Source organism: Nicotiana attenuata, unplaced genomic scaffold (assembly GCF_001879085.1).
Source record: "Nicotiana attenuata strain UT unplaced genomic scaffold, NIATTr2, whole genome shotgun sequence".
In the NCBI taxonomy this organism is placed as follows: Eukaryota; Viridiplantae; Streptophyta; class Magnoliopsida; order Solanales; family Solanaceae; genus Nicotiana; species Nicotiana attenuata.
The window spans coordinates 18,832-26,670 of NW_017673779.1; the positions used below are offsets into that span (position 1 = coordinate 18,832).

At 40.0% G+C, this 7,839-nt stretch overlaps 1 long non-coding RNA gene across 1 annotated transcript; it reads right to left on the reverse strand.

Moving 5' to 3' along the window:
* Positions 1–829: 829 nt before the first annotated feature.
* LOC109217254 lies at positions 830–1,962 on the reverse strand. Its single transcript, XR_002066611.1, has 2 exons — positions 1,817–1,962; positions 830–1,185 (listed from the first exon to the last, which is right to left on the reverse strand). It is a non-coding gene; the product is annotated as an uncharacterized LOC109217254 (long non-coding RNA).
* Positions 1,963–7,839: the final 5,877 nt, after the last annotated feature.

The following is a 7,839-nucleotide window of genomic DNA, read 5'->3' on the forward strand; positions in this document are numbered from 1 at the left end:
ACTGAATTATTACTATAATTATACTCCATATTCGTATATCCACAAGCATCGTGAATCATTTCAGTAATATTATCCTCTTCAATGCTATCATCTTCTGCTTCATCACTAACTGTAGTATTAGAAGTGTCAACTCTAACTAACACTTCTCCATGCAAGTCCCACACTTTATAAGAATCCCAGAAATCCTTCCTCAATAAATCTCCTCTTACACCAACCCTTAGCTTGAACGCGATATTCATATACCCTTTACAAGGACACCGAATCATAGTGTTCACAGTTGGTTGACTGAATGCCCAATTAAGAAAGTTGTCTACTCCATCTCTATACCTTTGGTCGACTCTATTCCTTATATTCAACCAACTTTTATCCATCATATCTATTTTCAACAATAAATAAATGATTACCTAATTAAGAGTGGAAGGATGATAATAATCAAAATATCTATAATATCTAACATACCAAAGAAAGATGAACAAACCAAATCACTTATAATAAAATAGAATTATTGTTGCAATTTTTTCTTCTCACACACCTTTTAATTAACAAGGAAAACAAATAGTTTCATAAAAAGAATTTATACCTACCACATAATATAAACCTTAATGATAAACAGATGTAACATATCTTACCCAACTAGACTCAAAGTGTCATGAATCTTACTTTTAGTTCAATTCAATCGTTTTAACTTGTAATGCTTCTGTGAGCATGAGACTATACCTTCTGTGAGCATGAGACTACATATTGTTGATGAAAATGAGACTATATATAACAAATACTATGAAATATAACAGATACTACGAAATAAGAAGCTTTAAGTATTCAAGAAAGATATTTAATAAACTGCTCCTTTGCAATTCTTTTCAAACTTCATATCAAACGCAATAATAACAGAACTATGGCAAGGCCTGAAAACAACTCCCTTTCAAATCCTAGGAAGAGAAAATCACATTATTGCGATATCAAAGTCGAGATCTAACTGGTACGAGGACATAACTGAAAGAACATAAAAAGCTCATATAATAATTCAAACTGAATTGAATGCCGACATGTAAAACGTCTCTCAAGAAAATGATTTTAACTTACCGAGGAAAAGAGATAGGTGAGATTCTATCAAGACCGAGAATCAACCATAACAACACCAAATACGCTTCAAATGATTCTTTCTGTGTGATTCTTTTGGTATTCCTGTAGATTATCAAATGGCTCAGAAAAATTCGAGATGAATTCTGAGAATACAAAAGTGAAATTGCTGAAAAAATAATTATCCCTGACTGCATGTTGAAACTATTGTCTTACAGAATCATTATACAAAAATACCCAAATGTAAATATTTCTTATATAAATCTTTATGGTTCTGGACATTGTCCATCATTATAGTTTTACTTTTTTTTTGGTTCATTCTGTTTTTGAACTGTGTTATTCCGATTATGCATATACTGTTAATCAGTGTATGAGTAAGTATTGGAAATGCTCCATTCTTTCCATAATGTCAGAAATCATTTACTAGTTATATTTGTATATCAATGGATAGCATTTCTTACAAGTTAACCGATTACCTACTACTACATAATTTTTGATTTCTAGTGAACGCTGTTAAACAAACATACAAGGTGTTCACTCGATGTTGTTAAACTACAACTTCAAGTCCATAAAATTGAGACTTCAAAACTCCATCTGTTAAATGTAGGGCTAGTTATCGTTTCTTTGATTCTGTTAAACAGAAATCGTTTCTTTGATTCTTCCTCCACAGCACGAAATCGATCGATTATCAATTTCTTTCCCAAAGAAAATGAAAAGATTAGGGATTTGAACATACCTGACAAATGAGATTCACATTTTGATTTGAGCGGTTTTGATTTTGATGAAATTTTAGATGAAAACCTAATTTAATTTGTAGAGAGAGAGAGCGCCGATATTCTCGAGAGAGTTCTGCTCCTATGTTGTTTCACTCGCAGCTTTGTGGGTTCTGTTCCAGAGACAAGTTTTAGTTAGCTTATTTAATTTTTATTTTCCTTATTATTTTAAAAATGAAAATGTAGGTTATAGGAGCGACTAGCGACCCAGTCGCTGCCAGATACTTTTAGCGGCGACTTCGCCACAGTCGCCACAATATTATGGAGCCAAAAGGGGCTGAAAATTTCAGCCATATCAGATGCGACCCAAGATAAGTCCCTGCTTAAAATTATCCTTTTGCAACGACTTTAGATGTCGCTGCTAATAATATAGCTGTTGTAGCAACTTACAAGGTCGCTGCTATATGTTGCCACTAATAATCCAATTTCTTGTAGTGATTCGAGTTTAAGATTACTCTTGTTTGGGTAATTTCACTTATAAAAAAAGAAAGCATCAATTACCTTACATTTATATGGTTAGTGAACAATCAATCAAGTGAGATATTTATGCATCATTTTAGTGAAGGATCACATTCCACGTGCTATTTTCATTACCTTAAGAAAATTCGAAGAATTAAATATATTCTTTTCTTTAACAAATAATATTTCTTCTCAATAAAGAATGAGTTATGTTACAAAATACTCTTTGCATTTTTTCCCCTCGAATTTGGTATCAAAAAGTTTAATTGATCAAAGCTCGAAATCGAATGAAAATGGTTAATGAATTTGCCTATTTAAGAAGAAGAACTAACCGTAATAATCGCTCATCCAACCACTTAAACTAAAAATAGTCGTAAAAGTATAATATAAAATAATTATGTATTATATGTGTATAATTGCGTATAATTAATGTATAATCTATGTGTTGCGTTTTTATTAAGGGGTGTGAATGGAAAATGGAAGAGGCACCTTTTAGATTGCACCTCTCCATATCACCCTTCCTTTGTCTATAAATTTAGAGGCTTGGCTTCATTTTTTAGACGTGAAATCAGACAAGGAAAATCTAAAATATTCTCCCCTCTTTTCTACATTGTTGTATTATTTTCTAAATAAACATAAGTGTCAAGTGTGGTTTGCTCCGTTTGTTGAGTTCGCTGAAGTTCTGTGATTTGAAGTGCCGCTATCACAGAATAGTTATTCCGTTCTATCCTGGGAGGAATTAATCCGTATACTTTGGGAAACAGTGAGGGGATTAAATTCCTTAAGGACACATTGTGAATTCAGTGGGCTCGAAATTATTTTACGTTTTGTTTATTGAACTAACGTTTGTTTATTTCTCTAATTTTCTGATTTTGAACACAGTATAATACCAACAATCTTAAGGAATTTAATTTCTTTTTCTGCGTTCGTCTTTGAATCTCCAAAAATCAGAATAGAGTCAGTTAGTTTCAAAAGAAAATTTTGTTGGATGGACGAAAGGAAAAAAGGTTTTGGAAATAGTATGTCATTTGTTTGCTATGGACAAAAATGACCGAAATTGTTATGGATGTGCTTGGATGCAATATGTCTTAATTAGTCATTTGCTTCAGGATACTCTTTTGTTGAGGAAATTTGTCACGATCCCCGTTCACCCTCCATGAACATGTCGTGATGGCACCTAGTTCCTATAACTAGGTAAGCCTAACAGTGCGGAAATAACCTTCTAACTTGAGGAATAATCAATTAAAATTGAACATATGAAAAATAACAACTGAATATAAGGCCGCCCGGCCAATACAACTCTAAAGATATGCAGAAGTCTACAACTCAATCCCAAAACCCGGAAACTCACGGGAAACACAGGCTAATAGAATTACCATAAGTACTCTAATATCCAGAATATCTACATCAAAAGTATGATAGGATAACAGCTCTACAACTAGAATAAGGAAGAAGACTCTTCGGTCTGCGGACGCTGCAGATATACCTCGAAGTCTCCGTGTATCTCCTCGCCTCAAGGATAGTGTGCCTGAGAAGAGGTACCTGGATCTACACATAAAAAATATGCGCAGGAAGGGCATGAGTACACCACAGTGGTACTCAGTAAGTGCCAAGCCTAACCTCGGTTGGGTAGTGACGAGGAAGGTCAGGGCCCTACTGAGGTAAAATATAATATTAATTAACAGTATGAAAATCTGACAAAAATAATGAGTACGGCAGTGAGATAAGACAGGCTAACGAAATAATAACAACTACACAAGAACAAAATGGACACAGAATGACTACAGCTCAATACCAAGAATAACAATGAGGGTCTCCCAGGATACCGTCCTGTAGCCCTTCCTCAACTGTCCAGTGGATCTCCCGGGATACCGTCCCGTAGTCCAACACATATGCCAAACCGAAGGATCTCCCGGGATACCGTCCCGTAGTCCAACCATCAATATGCAGGGGGGATCTATCGGAAATCTAACCCGCAGTCCCAAAGTAAAAGTGCAGGGGGATCTACCGGGAATCGAACCCGTAGTCCCAAAGTAAACAAACAGGAGGGGAGCTACCGGAATCCCACATCCGTAGTCCCAATGTAAATGCGCAACCACAGCCAAAAATATACCAAGGAATGAAGTACGAAATACAACACAGATAGAACTAGCCTAGTATGTTTCACGTAGAACAGCGAAAACAACTCAAGTAATTAGGCTATCAAGTCAACTAAACATGTTTTCCTAATCTAGCACAAGTTATAATTTCAAGTAGAATAAGGCAAGTAAGAAAGAAACCAAATCTCAATAACTTAAGTAAAACCGGATTTTTCCATCAATCGGCTCAAGTACGCGCCCGTCACCTCACGTACAAGGCACTCAAATATCAAGTAACAATCCTAAGGGGAAAAGTCCCCCACACAAGGTTAGACAAGCCACTTACCTCGAATCGGCACCAAAATCAACTCGAAATCACACTTTTGCCACGAGTATCCGACTCCAAATGGCCCAAATCTATTCAATTCAATTACATATCGTAAGTAATATTGCAAACAACTGATTCCACTATTGAATTTAAAGCTAAGGCGCAAAAATAGGTAAAATGACCAAAACGCCCCTCAGGCCAACATCTCGGAATCGAATAATTTTCACATTTTCAGAACCCTCGTACTCTCACAAGTCTAACCATATAAAAATCTCCCAAATCGAAGGTCAAATGCCCACTCAAAATCCAAAAGTTAGGTCTAAGATGTTTTCCCCAATCTTCATTCGAAAATCCGAAATTAAGGATGAATTCGTGATTAGATTAGTGGGTTTTAAGCATAAGAGAGTAGAGAATCGTTACCCAGTGATTGCCTTCGGAAAACCTTCGAAATTTCCCCCAAATCCGAGCTCTCAAACTTGTATTTTGATAAAAATGGCAAAACCCTCATTTTTGAATGTTAAGTACTGTTCAGGTCCGTAAAGCATCGCGAACGCAGAAGGGAGCTCGTGTTCGCGAAGAATGAAAAATAAAGGGACCAAAAATGCCCTTCGCGATCGCGAAGGAAGGGGCGCGAACGTGAAGGCCTGGGTTCAGTGAACTATGCGAACGCGAGTGGGGTTATGCGAACGCGTTGAATAAAATCAAGCCCAGCCCTCAGAGTCCAATAAGGCTATGCGAACGCGACAGTCTTGACGCGAACGCGATTAAGGAATATGTGAAGCTTCGCGAACGCAATGAAGAAAACTTGTCCTCCTCCAGAATTACTCTACGCGAACGCGTTGAGGAGGACGCGAACGCGAAGAAGGATTTGGGACTTGCACAGCTGAAGGATTTTCCACAACATTTTCAAACTCTAAAATGCTCCGTTAAGCATCCGAAACACACCCGAGGCCCCCGGGACCTCAACCAAACCTACGGACATATCCCATATCATCATTCAAACTTGTACCAATCCTTAAACCACCTAGTACAACGCCAGAAACTCGAATTAAACAAGGATTTGAGCCTAAGAACTTCAACTTTTATCAAAATACGCTTTCGATCAAAAACCTAACCAAAAAAGGTCCAAATGACCTGAAATTTTGCACACACATCCCAATTGACATGACGGAGCTATTGCAACTTCCGGAATTCCAATCCGATCCTCGAATCAAAAACTCACTATCGGACCGGAAACTTCAAAAATTCAAACTTCGGCATTTCAAGCCTAAATGAGCTACGGACTTCCAAAATACATTCCGAACACGCTCCCAACCCCGAAATAACCTAACGGAGCTAACTGGACTATCGAATTTCCATTCTGAGGTCGTCTTCACACTGTTCCGACTACGGACCACTTTTCCACACTTAAGCTCTCATTTAGGGACTAAGTGTCCCAAAACACTCTGAATCTTAACACCGAACGTCCCGGCAAACCAACATAGCAGAAATGAACTTAGGGGAAGCAGTTAATGGGGGATCGGGGCATAAATTCCAAAAACAACCGGCCGGGTCGTTACATCCTCCTACACTTAAACATTCGTTCGTCCTCGAACGAGCATAGAGAACATACCTGAAGTAGTGAAAAGATGAGGGTACTGGCTGCGCATATCCCGCTCGGTCTCCCAGGTCGCCTCCTCGGCTGGCTGACCCCGCCACTGAACCTTCACTAAAGCAATGTTCTTTGACCTCAACTTTCTAATCTGTCAGTCCAATATAGCCACTGGCTCCTCAACATAGGATAGATCCTTGTCTAACTGGACTGAACTGAAATCCAACACGTGAGACGGATCACCGTGATACGTTCGGAGCATTAAAACATGAAATACCGGATGAACTCCGGCCTAACTGGGAGGCAAGGCGAGCTCATAGGCAACCTCCCCAACTCGCCACAAGATCTCAAAAGGGCCAATAAACCTCGGACTCAACTTTTCTTTCTTCCCAAATCTCATGACGCCTTTCATAGGCGAAACCCGAAGCAGAACCCGCTCACCAACCATATATGAAACATCACGAATCTTCCTGTCCGCGTAACTCTTCTGTCTGGACTGGGCTGTACGGAGTCTATCCTGAATCGTCTTAACCTTCTCCAATGCATCCTGAACCAACTCTGTGCCCAATAGCCTGGCCTCACCCGGCTCAAACCAACCCACCGGGGATCTATACCTCCTACCATATAAAGCCTCATACGGCGCCATCTGAATGCTAGACTGATAACTATTGTTGTAAGCAAACTCCGCCAGTGGCAAGAAATGATCCCAAGACCCTCCAAACTCAATCACACACGCACGGAGCACATCCTCAAGAATCTGAATAGTGCGCTCGGACTGTCCGTCCGTCTGGGGGTGAAATGCTGTGCTCAACTCCACCCGAGTGCCTAACTCCTGGTGCACGGCTCTCCAGAACCGCGATGTGAACTAGGTACCTCTGTCCGAAATAATAGAAACTGGAATACCATGCAGACGGACAATCTCCCGGATATAAATCTCAGCCAACCGCTCCGATGAATAAGTGGTACACACAGGGATAAAATGAGCGGACTTGGTCAGCCGATCCACAATGACCCAAATGGCATCAAACTTCTTCAAGGTCCGTGGGAGTCCCGACATGAAATCCATGGTGATGCGCTCCCACTTCCACTCCGGAATCTCTATCTGCTGAAGCAACCCACCCGGGCGCTGGTGCTCATACTTCACCTGCTGGCAGTTGAGGCATCTAGACACATAACCAACTATATCCTTCTTCATCCGCCTCCACCAGTAGTGCTGCCTCAAGTCCTGATACATCTTCGCGGCACTCGGATGGATGGAAAATCGCGAACTATGGGCCTCTGCTAGAATCAACCCTCGAACACAAATCCGGCCCTGCATCCTCAATACCCCGTCATCTCCAATGGTCACATCTCTGGCATCTCCACGCTGAACCTTGTCCTGAAGGACAAGCAAATGAGGGTCATCATACTGCCGCTCCCTGATACGATCAAATAAGGAGGACCGGGAAACCACACAAGCTAGAACCCGACTGGGCTCCGAAAGATCCAATCTCACGAACTGGCTGGCTAAGGCCTGAACATCCATCGCCA